This window comes from Rana temporaria, chromosome 4 (assembly GCF_905171775.1).
Source record: "Rana temporaria chromosome 4, aRanTem1.1, whole genome shotgun sequence".
Classification (NCBI taxonomy): Eukaryota; Metazoa; Chordata; class Amphibia; order Anura; family Ranidae; genus Rana; species Rana temporaria.
Genome location: NC_053492.1, coordinates 39,779,275 through 39,794,046, shown reverse-complemented (window position 1 = coordinate 39,794,046; position 14,772 = coordinate 39,779,275). Strand labels below are relative to the sequence as shown.

At 44.1% G+C, this 14,772-nt stretch overlaps 2 protein-coding genes across 3 annotated transcripts in view; both read left to right on the top strand.

Annotated features, from left to right (window-relative positions):
• The window catches only part of LOC120936149 (cytochrome P450 2K4-like), a 142,725-nt gene extending 140,306 nt beyond the window's left edge, over nucleotides 1-2,419 (top strand). For both annotated transcript variants that reach the window (XM_040348291.1, XM_040348289.1), the window contains one exon: nucleotides 1,523-2,419. The gene's annotated coding sequence lies outside the window, so the exon portion shown is untranslated. The remainder of the gene's footprint in view (nucleotides 1-1,522) is intronic.
• A 5,054-nt stretch (nucleotides 2,420-7,473) lies between these two features.
• Nucleotides 7,474-14,772, top strand: part of LOC120936146 (cytochrome P450 2K1-like) — a 61,081-nt gene continuing 53,782 nt past the window's right edge. Inside the window, exons 1-2 of the mRNA XM_040348285.1 lie at nucleotides 7,474-7,583; nucleotides 10,950-10,992. The gene's annotated coding sequence lies outside the window, so the exon portion shown is untranslated. The remainder of the gene's footprint in view (nucleotides 7,584-10,949; nucleotides 10,993-14,772) is intronic.

Sequence of the window (14,772 nt, the reverse complement as noted above, 5' to 3'; positions counted from 1 at the left end):
TGTGCGTCAGAGGGGGGCGGGGGTCACATGAGTGTGACACGGCGGGAACTTCTTCTCCGGGCGGCGCGATTGAAATTGAATTCCCCCGCTGTGTGACGCTCTGCGACCCCGCCCCCCTCTGACGCACATGACCTTCTAAGGAGTTTACTTGTGGCGTCAGAGGGGGGCGGGTCCCAGGAGCGGGAAAACGGCGGCCAAATCAAATTCAAACGCAGGGGACGAGAAGGCGGCGGACCGAGAAGAAGACCGCAGAAGACCCAAGATGCGGACGAGGAGGCGGACGGAGAAGACAACGGGCAAGATGCGGGACCAGAAGGCGGAAGGAAGGACGGAGAAGATAGAAGAAGACGTCGGGCAAGATGTGGACTAGAAGAAAGAAGCAGCGGAAGAAACCCGAAGGAAAGAAGAAAAGAAGATTTTATTAAAAGATTTGTCAAAAACCGGCTACTGTCATTTTTATCACTTTGACATTTTTTTTGGGGTGAAATGGTAGAGGTACAATGTACCCCATTACCATTTCACACAGGGGGGGGGGTCAGGATCTGGGGGTCCCCTTTGTTAAAGGGGTCTTCCAGATTCTGATAAACCTCCCGCCCGCATACCCCCACAACCACCGGGCAAGGGTTGTGGGGATGAGACCCTTGTCCCCATCAACATGGGGACATCCTCCCCATGTTGAGGGCATGTGGCCTGGTGCGGTTCAGGAGAGGGGGGGGGCCGCACTCTGTCCCCCCCTCTTTTCTGCGGCCGGCCAGGTCAACGTGCTCGGATAAGGGTCTGGTGTGGATTTTTAGGGGGACTCCACGCCATTTTTTTTTTCAATTTGGGGTGGAGTTCCCCTTAAAATCCACACCAGACCTGAAGGGTCTGGAATGGATATTTGCCGGGAACCGCACGTCTTTTTTTTTTTTGGTTTTTACGGCGGGGTTCCCCTTAATATCCATTCCAGACCTGAAGGGCCTGGTAATTTAATTTGGGGGAACCCCTACACATTTTTTTGTTTGTTTTATGAATGAATCCCTTTAGAATTGTCAGAGCCGACAATTCATTATAGCCGCGTGTGAATTTTTAAATGACTTTTTTCCTTCAGAATGTCACTTTGTGCAGGGGGAGTTCTAAGTGCGGGAAAAATGCGCTATTTCACATGCTGACATTACACCCCCCCTAGGTACGAAATTTAAAGGAATATTTCACTTGTATTGTTTCACTTTAAGAATTATTAATTTCACTGCTCCCGAAAAAACGGCCGTTTTAAAAAATAAAAAAAGCATTGATACATGTTCCCTGGGGCAGGACTGAGGTCCCCAAACACTTTTTAGGACAAAACTTGCAGATTAGCCTTTAAAATGAACACTTTTGATTTCTCCCATAGACTTCTATAGGGAGTTCGGCGCGGCTTTACATATTAGTTTCAATGCGCCGGCTGCTACGCTGGTTCATGCGCCCAATTAAGCCTCCACCCGGAGTACTAATTAACGCATGAACCAGCGCAGCGCACAGAGCATAGTAAATCAGGCCCAAGGTGTGCTCCAAAACACAAATTTATTAACATTATACCGCTTTCTAAACAAAATAAGAAATAGATCGTCAGCTTAAATTATTATTAGCAATATCTTACAAAGCAAATGCAGCAAAAGTAAACGGTTAGCCATTTGAGGACTTTAAGTAGGCCCTAAACAACTTCATGTAATTTGGACATACACCATACACCCTGATCCCCCTATGCCTTTTCAGCAAATCGTGGCTGTCAAAATGACAGCCAGGACTTCCCTTGTGTCGCAACAGAAGATGAAGCTGCTGCTGTGTAAACTCTAGCTTCTGAAGAGTGTTCAGAAGCTTCACTAAGAATTATGACATAACATCATTTGTTGTTACTCTGTCTATTCATGTGAAGATCAAAGCATTGAAGGACTAATCAACAGTATTGCCTGTTGTCTCCTGTAGCTGATATTTCTCCATTACTGACTTATTATGTCTTGTTCTGTACGCTGTCTCTGTGTGAAGGCAGCCATCTTGGTAGTCACAGAGCTTTACTTCCTCATGTCAGAGCTTCCAGCAAGGAGAACAGTAAGCAGCACAGTAGTGACATCACCAAATCGTACTCCAAAATCTCCTGAGACTAGCAGTAAGGTGCAGAAGTTCCCAGGTGCCCTCATATACCAGGAAGTTTGCAGCTTTTCTTCTGGGCACTGCTTAATATAACAAAATCTTCACAATTTAAGTTCAGGGCCACTTTAAAAAGATTCACTGCTAAGAAGTTGGTTAAAAAAGGATACACACATACCTAAACAGAAATTATTTAGAAATTATAGTCAGGTATGAGGAGTCTCCAAAAGTGTGTGGAAAACAGAACAGTCTGCCAGCATTACATTGGCATGCCCTGTGTATTGGATTTAATAAAGTTTTTTGTATTTTTAAAGTGTTTGTACTGTGGTGCTTTTTATCCATGTTCACTGATTCTGGGCATTAGCAGGAATATACTTCAGTTCAGAAAGTTTAAATGATTTATAGGTCACAAATAGGGATGAGCCCGATGTAAGTTCGACTCGAACATTGGGTGCCGAATAGCGAACAATTTGTGGTGTTCGTGGCAAATTCGAAAGCCGCAGAACACTGTTTAAAAGTCTATGGGATATTAACATGAAAAATTAAAAGTGCTAATTTTAAAGGCTAATATGCATGGTGTTGTCATAACAAGTGTTTGGGGACCTGGGTCTTGCTCTAGGGGACATATTTCAATGCAAATTTTTTTTTTAAAAATGCCAGTTTTTTCGAGAGCAGTGATTTTACTGTAATAATGCTTAAAGTAAAACAATAAAAGTGAAATATTCAATGATTTTTTTAGTATATTGCCAGGATCCGACAATACATTACAGCGATTTTAAATGAAAATGTTTACTTTAGAAATTTAATTTTGCTGCAGTACTGTAATGAACATGGGAAAGATGTGCTACTTTACATGCATACTAAGGAGACCCCCAAGCAAAAAAAGTGGCACATTTTATTTTTAAATAATAATAACAATAATAATAATAATAATAATAATAATAATAATAATAATAATAATAATAATAATAATAACATAATTAATAATAAACACTACTACTACTAACCACAATAATGATTATTAGGTATTATTATTAGTAGTAGTATGTTTATTATTATTTAATACATTATTTATTTATTATTATTTAATAAATTATTTATTTATTAATCTAACCCAGCCAACTGATTTGGAAAATACAATGTTAATGAAGTAATACATATATGTTTTTTTTTTTTCAGGAAAAGCAAGGTTTTCTCTTGTTAATATTATCTTTAAAGCAATCCCAGACTTTTTTTTACTGCTTGTGAATATGTAAACTGTTTATGCTGTTTTCCAAATGTTATACTGTTTATGCTGTTTTCCAAATTGTATACTGTTTATGCTGTTTAAAAACATTTACATTGTTTTGTTTTTGTCCTCTGCCTGTGTGTATAAATATCAACTATGTGTACCCTACGCCCTATTTCCTCCTTTGCAATGTCACTCAACACTATTTCTAGTAGCAAGTGGTAGTTGACCTGATTCCAATCTGTCGTTATGCAATATTGTCTCCAGGACATTCCTTACCCATGTCCTTCATTTATCTTCACGATAACACACAGACAGTAACATTTCTGCTGACTGTTCAAGTTGTTGCTTACATGTTCTGCAACAGCGCCTCTCAAACTTTTTCCCATTCAGGTCTCACATTGTCAATCACTACATTGACACAGAACTAAAGATAATGCTAAATGGGGCTTTAAACTAAACATATACTGTATGGCCAAAAGATGGACAACCCATTTCAAAACCATGGACATTATCATAGAGTATACCCGTTCCTTGTATCTGGAACTGCCTCCATACTCCTGCAAAGGCTTTCCAGAAGATTTTGTCATTTCTTTGGGGAATTTGTACCTGTTTAAAAAAATCATAGACCCCAAAGAGCATTTGTCAGATCATGCATTGGATGAGAAAAGGCAATATTTCAATTCATCACAAGGATGTTCAAAAGAGTTTTGGTCAGGGCTTTTGAGTTCCAACACACCAAATTTGGCCTACAATTTCCTTATAGCCTAATGTGCCCCAGTGCACAAGTATCCCACAATTTATTCCTACAGCATCTGGATAGAACCACAGTGCCCCCTGGTGAATGTCAAAAATCTTTTAAACTACCCAGTGCAAAATGTGAAAAAGTCTTTATTGTAATCCAACTGGTCTGTATAAGCTTATTCCCTTGCATTGAATATCTTAAATTTTTATATTCAAATCACTTCTGTGTCTTCACAATTTTTCTCAATTATGCATCATCACATGTTCCCCAAAATAAAAATAAAACTATATAGTTTAGTTGAGTTGGGCAAACAGTTTGGGCCAAGCAAAAGTTCAACCCAAACATTGCCTGTTCACCTGTTTGGTGAACACCCAAATTTGCGGGGCACTCAACGGGATGTTCGCCTGCCAAACACCCCACAATGCACTGCGTGCTGCATAGTGCATACCTGGTTTTTAAGGAGCGGGCTGGGAAGCCGGCTGCTGCGTCCTTAACAACAGATGAGTCATCAGCTGTCAACAGGCTTCCCTGCTTACAGCTGAATGAAAAAAAAAAAACATTGCCGGAAATAGAAAAAAGTGAACATCCTCCAACCCATACCAGGCCCTGGCCCTTAGAGTCTGGTATGGATTTTAAGAGAAACCCTATGCCACATTTTAAAACATGTGGGCCCCCCCCAAAATCCATGCTAAACCATCCAAGCCTCTCTCCACCCAAAGCACGTTGATGAGTACCCCTACTCATTCACATAGGGAGAGTGCTGGGATCTGGGCACCCCCTTGTTAAAGGGGGCTTCCAGATTCCAATAAGCCCCCTGCCCGCAGGCTTTCACAACCATCGCCCAGGGTTGTTGAGTAGAGGCCCTTGTCCCCATCAACATAGGGACAAAGTGCTTTGGGCTGGGGGAGGCAGAGTCCCCCCCTTTCCTGACCTACCGGGCTCCATGCTTGGATAAGGGTCTAAATTGGATTTTTTAGGGGGGACCCCACATCATTCTTTTTTATTTTGGAATGAAGTTCCCCTTAAATCCATACCAGACCCAATGAGCCTGGTATGGATGAGGGGGACCTGCTGCTGTTTTTTTAAACATTTTTGAAATGGTAATGTATTGCCAGCAATTTAAATTTAATTTTGTTTTCTAATATGTTTTTCAAATTATAAATGTTCTTAAATGTTAGTTTTGCTGCAACAGATTATATACATTGTACAGAACTGCCACTGTCAAGATCTGCCACTTTACAAGCAGACTAAGGGGACCCCCCAGGCACTATATTTAAAATATTTTTTTATTTGTTATTGTTTCACTTTAAGCATAATTGAAATCACTGTAACTGTGAAAACAATATTTTCAAAAATAAAAAATGCATTGATACATGTCCCCCAGGCCAGTACCCGGACCCCCATTCCCTTTTAATGGCCAATACGAATTTAAGGTATTCAACATACAAGAGAATAAGCCTATATGGACCTGTTTTACATTTAGCTCTGGATAATTAAGAAGAAGTAATTTATGGTGGTTATGTGTACAGGGTACAGTCATGTTGGTAGAGAAAAGGCTCTTCCCCAAACAAATGTCTAAAATGTCTTTATATTCCATATCATTAACAGCACCCTTCACTGCAAATACCTGAACTTAATAATTTCAAGGAATGTCTGTAACATTAGGTATAAAAAAATGGATATAAAATGTGGTATGATATCACGCTCTTCTAAATCTGTGATATTATAAATATTCTATTTCAGGGTCCCTTTTTTTGGGCACATAGTATAGTGTGGAGGTCTGATTCACACACATTTTTAGCCATATAGTATATTTGCAAATGCACAGAAAATACAACATATGAGGGAATATATTTTACATGAAAATAGAATACAAAGAAAAATACTAGTATTAAAAGGTAAACCTGAAAAGCAACCAAATAGTTTTCTTTACCGTGTGCCGACCGCCTCCTGCAGATATACGTCGGCAGAATGGTACGCCTGCGCAAAGCAATGTACAAGTGCATTGCTTTGAACTTGCCGCTGTGTGGGCACGAGCTTCGTGACCGTGCCCGCGGGCTTGATGCCCACTGGTGTCAGAACGGGGAGATGCCTGTGTAAACAAGGCATTTCCCTGTTTTGCCTAGTGACAGGACACTGATCTACTGCTCCCTGTCATCGGGAGCAGTGATCAATGTCGTGTCACTGGTAGCCCAGCCCAACACACTTAGGCTCCATTCACATCTATGCGACAACGGCGTACGGCGTATGCGGCGTATTTTGCCACGAGTGTGAAACTTTTTTTTTTTTTTTTGACAAAGCATTCCCATTGCTGTCAATGGGCGAACGCCAATGTCGCCTGAAAAAAAGGGTCCGGGACTTTTTTCAGGCGACAGGCGTTCGGCGTCTATGAGATGTGAACCATCTCCATAGACAGCAATGGGAATTCTCCCCTCTAGTGGCAGAAGCATCCGGCGTCGGGCGTTTTGTCGCATAGATGTGAATGGAGCCTTAGAATCACTCCCTAGGACACACTTAACCCCTTCCTCGCCCCCTAGTGGTTAACCCTTTCCCTGCCAGTGTCATTTACACAGTACATTTTATAGCACTGATCGCTGTATAAATGACAATCGTCCAAAAATATCGTCAAAAGTGTCCGATGTGTCCGCCATAATGTTGCAGTCACGATTAAAATCGCAGATCGCCACCATTACTAGTAAAAAAATATATATATTAATAAAAATGCCATAAATCTATCCCCTATTTTGTAGACGCTATAACTTTTGTGCAAACCAATCAATATACGCTTATTACAATTTTTTTTACCAAAAATATGTAGAAGAATATATATCGGCCTAAACTGAGAAATAAATTAATTTTTTTATATATTTGTGGAGATATTTATTTTAGCAAAAAGTTTAAAATAGTGCTTTTTTTCAAAATTGACGCTTTTGTTGTTTATAGCGCAAAAAAAATTGAAACCGTAGAGGTGATCAAATACCACCAAAAGAAAGCTCTATTTGTGGGAAAAAATAATTGTTTGGGAACCACGTCGCACGACCGCACAATTGTCAGTTAAAGCGACGCAGTGCCGAATCGAATCGTTGGGCAGCCAAATCCTCCGGAGCTGAAGTGGTTAAATGCCATTCAATTTTTTGCATATGGGTTATAGTCTGTAGGTTTTGCTTCCTCAGCAGACCAGAAGGATTATGTAACTGTAATAGGGAAAAGGTGAGACGCTCACAGTCATTAGAGGAAAGGTAGAATGAAAGGTAACAAAATAAAGTAAGTCATTAACCATGTTCATGGTCTAAAGGTAAAACATGCAGGGTATTGTTTACATAGAACCATGGAATGTTTAGTCAATGTTCCTGTGTCATACACTCGGCGTCTATAGCCCCTGGTGCCAGCGTCATTGGATTTGATTGACAGCAACGGGAGCACTGCTATTAATCTATCAATGAAGAGCTGAGAAGCCGTGGAGAGAGTGACACGGGATCGCACCCACAGAAATTCGGAGCTCAGGTAAGTAAAACGGGGGGCTAGGGGGCCGGACATTGCAAGGTGTTTATTCACCTTAATGCATAGGATGCATTAAAGTGAAAAAACATAAAGGTTTACAACCCCTTTAAGCACCATTGGTGCATAATTTTTGTGGTCAATTCCCAGAGGGTAATGCAACGAGTGGCTCTGTGGATCATTTTCAGAGCATGCTGCCATTGGGATGTAGAGTAGTGGGACCCTAGATTGCTCTCCCACTTTAGGAGCAGATTTTACTATTTTTGTTTTCTCTTTAAGGAGATTATAAAAGAGTGTAATGCCTTTCATATTGGGAGAAGGGACTTAAAGGGGTTGTAAAGGTATTTTTTTTTTTCCTAAATAGCTTTCTTTACCTTAGTGCAGTCCTCCTTCACTTACCTCATCCTTCAATTTTGCTTTTAAATGTCCTTATTTCTTCTGAGAAATCCTCACTTCCTGTTCTTCTGTCTCTAACACCACACAGTAATGCAAGGCTTTCTCCCTGGTGTGGAGTGTCATGCTCGCCCCCTCCCTTGGACTACAGGAGAGTAGTTTGATCCTTAAGTAGTTAAGCAGAACACATGGAGAGGTAAGCTGACAGACAAACATTAATACATAAGGCAAAAAGTCCACTCCCTAGCATTGTCCAGTTTTCTCCAGCAGGTTCTACTTTAAGGGCCGGATTCACAAAGAGTTACGCCGGCGTATCAGTATATACGCAGACGTAACTAGGAATCTAAGCCCATCGTAAGTTTAAGTGTATGCTCAAACTGAGATACACTTAAACCTAGCTAAGATACGATGGCCGTCGTTCCCACGTCGAAATTTGAAAATTTTACGTTGTTTGCGTAAGTCGTCCGTGAATAGGGCTGGTCGTAATTTACGTTCACGCCGAAACCAATACGTCCTTGCGGCGTACTTTGGAGCAATGCACACTGGGATATGTACACGGACATGCGCCGTTCGTAAAAAACGTCAATCACGTCGGGTCACCAATAATTTACATAAAACACGCCCCCTCATCCTCATTTGAATTAGGCGCGCCTACGCCGGCCCCATTTACGCTACGCCGCCGTAACTTAGGAGGCAAGTGCTTTGTGAATACAGCACTTGCATCTCTGACTTACGGTGGCGTAGCGTAGCGTAAATACGCTACTTTTCTTTCTTTTTTTTATAATTACAATTTTTTTTATGGTGATTTTTTTTTTTTTACTATTTTTTTTTTTACAGTGATATATATATATATATATATATATATATATATATATATATATATATATTTTTTTTTTTTTTTTTTTTTTTGAGGGGGGGGTAGTGGATTTTTTTTATTATTTACATTTTATTTTTTATTATTTACATTTTATTTTTTAAATTATTTATTACAATTTTTTTTTTTATCACCCCTGTTGGGGGGGCTTTGGTGAGATATCAGGGGTCTTAACAGAACTCTGAAATCTCCCCTCTGAGACAGAGAAAGGGACTAGGGACACAGATTCCCCACTCCCTTTCTCTGCAGCTTCAGCTGCGCTGAAAATGAATGGACAGAAGACAGCGGCTTCTCTTCATTCATAAACTGAAACATTGTAAACACAGTTTATGATGTTTCAGTTATGTGAATGGACAGTCAGTCATCACTGACTCTGTCCATTTGGAACAGTAAGGAGCCTCTCTATCCTGGCAGTTCCAGGGGGTGGAGGAGGAGCACGGAGGGAGAAAGAAACACAGCGGGGGACACGGAGGGATACACGGAGGGATACAAGGAGGGAGAGAGAAACATGGGGGGGACACGGAGGGATACACGGAGGGAGAGAGAAACACGGGGGGGACACGGAGGGAGAGAGAATCACAGCGGGATACACAGAGGGAGAGAGAAACACGGGGGGGGACACGGGGGAGAAGGAAAAACCGAGGGGGACACGGAGGGAGAGAGACTGCAGCAAAATGGAGGGGGGCTGGAGGAGGACACGGGACAGTCAGCGGTGATCGTGCGAGCAGTCATTATCTGCAATTTTTAAGCTGTTTCGTCATGTCCCCAAAACAGCTGTTTTCAACCGATATGTATCGGCCACCGATATATCGGTGCATCCCTAGTATATATTAGGTAGATTCAGAGAGAGTTAGGCCGTCGTATCAGTAGATACGCCGACCTAACTCAGAATCTGCGCCGACCTATGTTTAAGTGTATTCTCAAATAGAGATACGCTTAAACATATCTTAGATACGACGGCTTGCGCCGTCCTATCTTAGGTTGCAATATTTCTGTTGGCCGCTAGGTGGCGCTTCCATTGCGGTTGGCGTAGAATATGCAAATCAGTAGATACGCCTATTCACCAACCTACGCCCGGCCGCCGCAGTACATTTACGCCGTTTACGTAAGAGATAGGCCGCCTAAAGTTAAAGCTAGGCCCTAGGTGGCGTAGCCAATGTTAAGTATGGCCGCCGTTCCCGCGTCAAAATTTTACATTTTTACGTTGTTTGCGTAAGTCGTCCGTGAATAGGGATTTACATCGTTTACGTCCACATCGAAATCAATAGGACCGTGCGGCGTACTTAGCCGCAATGCACACTGGGAAATGTAGGCGCCCAGCGCATGCGGAGTTAGAAAGAAAAACGTCAGGTCAAGCCTCATTAACATAAAACACGCCCCCTTAGAGAAATTTAAATTAGGCGCCCTTACGCCCACCCGCTTTAGGCTACGCCGCTGTAACTTAGCAGGCAAGTACATTGTGAATCATGTACTTGCCTCGCTAACTTACGGCGGCGTAGCTTAAATGCCTCTGTGAATCTACCTATATGTGTGTCCCAAGCGTGTCGAGATCCTACGGGGTAAATTACCGCACCAGCCAGGAAGACACTGGCTGCAAAAAGCCCTTAGAGGCAGTTCAGTTTGCATTTGTAGCGCTATACAAGTCATTCATTCAGCTAGTATACTATGCATACTAGCTCATTATGCCTTTGTCTTGCAGGGTGTCATTTTATTTATTTTTTGATGGAGGCTTTACTTCCTCTTTAAAATCCCCTTGCCCCCCAATTCTATATACTACGATTTTGGGATGAGGTGGTAATCTTTCTGGGTCTTCTACCTTAAGTCGAACTCAACGTCTTTTGGTACAATTTGCATATGTTTAGCTAATTAATCCAACCATTGTGATACACCTATAGCATTTTATGTACAAACTCAAGCTGGAAATCAGAATCATCTTTCACCTACCTGTTACCTGTCATAGCATAGACTCTGCACAGTTCAAAAACAGCTAGCTCACATGTATTATTTATTGTTGGGTGGAGTAATAGCTAAACACTTGGAAAGCATTCAAGGCCATTAAGGTTTATATATTGACCCAGACAGTAAATGTGTGTGATTCATTGCAGGAACACAGAAGAGGGAATAACAGAATATCTACAGCAGGATACAGTAAGTTATTGTTTAATCCACGAACCATGTGCAGTTTTCATAGAGTAAAGGAGATAAAATGTAGTTTTTATCAGTATTTTGAGTTATTCTTGTAACTTTTTTAACTTGTCATAAATCCTGGCTAAATTGATTAGTAGATCCACAGTTATTAGAAGCTGATGCAAATTGTGACTTTCCCTGCAAATATTGGGGCAGATTCACGTACAGCCGCGTACGTAAAATTGTGCGGGCGTAACGTATCTGATTTACGTTACGCCTCCGCAACTTACACAGGCAAGTGCTGTATTCTCAAAGCACTTGCTCCATAAGTTGCGGCGGCGTAGCGTAAATCGGCCGGTGTAAGCCCGCCTAATTCAAATTTGGATCAGGGGTGTGTGTTTTATGTTAAGCTACTGTGACCCTACGTGATTGACGTTTTTGTGGAACGGCGCATGCGCCGTCCGTGGAATTTCCCAGTGTGCATTGCTCCAAAGTACGCCGCAAGGATGTCATTGGTTTCGACGTGAACGTAAATGACGTCCAGCCCCATTCACGGACGACTTACGCAAACGACGTAACTTTTTCAAATTTCGACGCGGGAACGACGGCCATACTTAACATTGGCTGCGCCTCATATAGCAGGGGCAACTTTATGCCGGGAAAAGACTAACGTAAACGTCGTAACTTTACTGCGTTGGCCGCGGGTACGTTTTCGGGAATCTGCGTATCTAGCTGATTTGCATACTCGACGCAGAATTCGACAGAAGCGCCACCTAACGGTAAAAAAAAAATGCAGTTAAGATCCGACGACGTAAGAGACTTACGCCTTTCGGATCTAATGGATATCTATGCGTAACTGATTCTATGAATCAGGCACATAGATACGACGGCGCAACACAGAGATACGACGGCGTATCTGGAGATACGCCGTCGTATCTCGGTTGTGAATCTGGGCCTATGAGTTTGATTCAGTCCTGTGATGCCCCTCTGAGTCTCCATATTGGTTCCTTAATGTGATGGAGTCCTCACTTACCCGCCAGTGCTTACAATGTGGATAAATAGATTCTCATTCTGGTACATATCAGTATTTTCAATGCAATTACTCAACCTCTGTGATCTATAACCACTAAAATAAAATCTTGCCTTCCAAAAGATTATACTGTTTTCTGCCAGATCTGACTGGCGCCGTTACATAGAGATAGATGGTAGATGCCCATTGGGCAGCACGAATAAACAAGTAGGAGTATCTCTGTATGCACCAAGCAATTATAGATGCCCCTATGTAGATACATAGGCCCAGATTCACAAAGCACTTACGCCGACGTATAACAAGTTATGCCGACGTAAGTGCAAATGTGCGCCTGACCCACAAACAGATATGCGCTTAAAACCAGGCTACACCCCGCCGACGTAGCTTGCTTACGCCGGCGTAGGGTGGGCGTACATTTAGGTTGGGAGCATGGTGCCGCTCCCATTGATTAGCCATTCAAACATGCAAATGAGGGAAATACGGCGATTCACGAACCTGCGTGCACCCGACGCAGGCTACGCGAGGTGCGCGTAAGTTGTACATCCAGCGTAAAGTTATAAAAAGGAGGTGCAACCCAGCAGCAGACATGCAAAGGTCTGCACCAGGGAACACAAGCCGGCGTATTTTACGTTGGACGTGTGTCTGGCTTTAATTTGCCTTTACAGCGAAGCTCCACCCAAAAGGGGAAGCTCTGCTTGTTTGCTTACCCCCACCTCCGCTGCCACATTTGGCACCTTACGGGGGGGCGGGTACCTGTTTTTGATAGGTACCTGTCCCCACTTCTTGGTGACCTCACCACCGGAAGTTTGGCACCCCCCTCCTTCCCCCACCGCCGGGCCATTCACAAAGCACAACATGTGCGGTAGGGAACTGGCTGGTTTCCCTTACAAGGAATGGCGGCAGCAGCACTCAGGAGCTGATTGAAAAATCAGCTGGGGTGCAGGATCCCTGGACAGGTAAGAGTCCTAATAGTAAAAGTCAGCATCAATAATAATTAGAAAATCATACAAATGTTTTTAAAACACACCTGTATGCTCTCAGCCCTCCCCTCACACCTGTACGCACTCAGCCCCCCTCACACCTGTACGCACTCAGCCCCCTCACACCTGTACACACTCAGCCCCCTCACACCTGTACGCACTCAGCCCCCTCACACCTGTACGCACTTAGCCCCCTCACACCTTTACGCACTCAGCCCCCCTTACACCTGTACGCTCTGAGCCTCCCCCTTACACCTGTACGCACTGAGCCCCCCCTCACACCTGTACACACTCAGCCCCCTCACACCTGTACGCACTCAGCCCCCTCACACCTGTATGCACTCAGCCCCCTCATACCTGTACGCACTCATCCCCCTCACACCTGTACGCACTCAGCCCCCCCTCACACCTGTACGCCCTCAGCTACCCCTTACGCCTGTAAGCTCTCAGCCCCCCCTCACACCTGTACGCTCTGAACACCCCCCTCACACCTGTACGTTCTGAGCCCCCCCCACACCTGTACGTCTGAGCCTCCCCCTCACACCTGTACGCTCTGAGCATCCCCCTTGCACCTGTATGCTCTAAGCCTCCCCCTCACACCTGTACGCTCTCAGCCCCCCCTCACACCTGTACGCACTCAGCCCCCCTTACACCTGTACGCTCTGAGCCCCCCCCTCACACCTGTACTCTCTGAGCCTCACCCCCACACCTGTACGCTCTTAGCCTCCCCCTCACACCTGTACGCACTCAGCCCCCCTTACACCTGTACGCTCTGAGCCCCCCCCTCACACCTGTACTCTCTGAGCCTCACCCCCACACCTGTACGCTCTTAGCCTCCCCCTCACACCTGTACGCTCTGAGCTCTCCCCTCACACCTGTACACTCTCAGCCCCCCTCACACCTGTACTCTCTGAGCCTCAACCTCACACCTGTACACTCTGAGCCCTCTCCTCACACCTGTACACTCTGAGCCCTCTCCTCACACCTGTACGCTCTGAGCATCCCTCTCACACCTATACTCTCTTAGCCTCCCCCTCACACCTGTACTCTCTGAGCCTCCCCCTCACACCTGTAGGCTCTGAGCCTCCCCCTCACACCTGTACGCTCTGAGCCCTCCCCTGACACCTGTACACTCTCAGCCCCCCTCACACCTGTACGCTCTGAGCCTCCCCCTCACACCTGTACGCACTCAGCCTCCCCTCACACCTGTACGCACTTAGCCTCCCCCTAATACCTGTATGCTCCCAGCCCCCCCTCATACCTGTATGCTCCCAGCCCCCCCTCACACCTGTACGCTCCCAGCCCCCCTCACACATGTACGCACTCAGCAGGAAGTAGCCATAGGTGGCAGCCAAAAGCCTAATGTGGGCTCAATGACAGCAGCTGCCAACTAGCACACATATAGAAAGCTAGCGCAGCTGTGGAGCTCCCCTGCACCCGTGCCTCTGCCTTCTCCCATCCCCGCCAAGTGACCGGTACCATGGAGATGCTGTACACGTGCATGGGCTGTACCCCCTTGATGACAGCCCTGATTGCTGATTTCAAGTGCAGTGTGACTAATGGCTACTATGTTGCCTACTGGTGTTGGACATTATCAGTGTCAGGCTTCATTTAATGCTACAAGCCAAAATGATTGTGGAATGTCACTTAATCTTGCAAGCCATGCATCTAAAAACATGAACAGATACAGGTGATTTTTCTTTTTTACTGGCTGTGACTGTAAATGTCATGTTTTGTCTGTGGTTCTCCAACAAAGAGAATTTGTTACCAAGAATAGGACACTTGAACTTG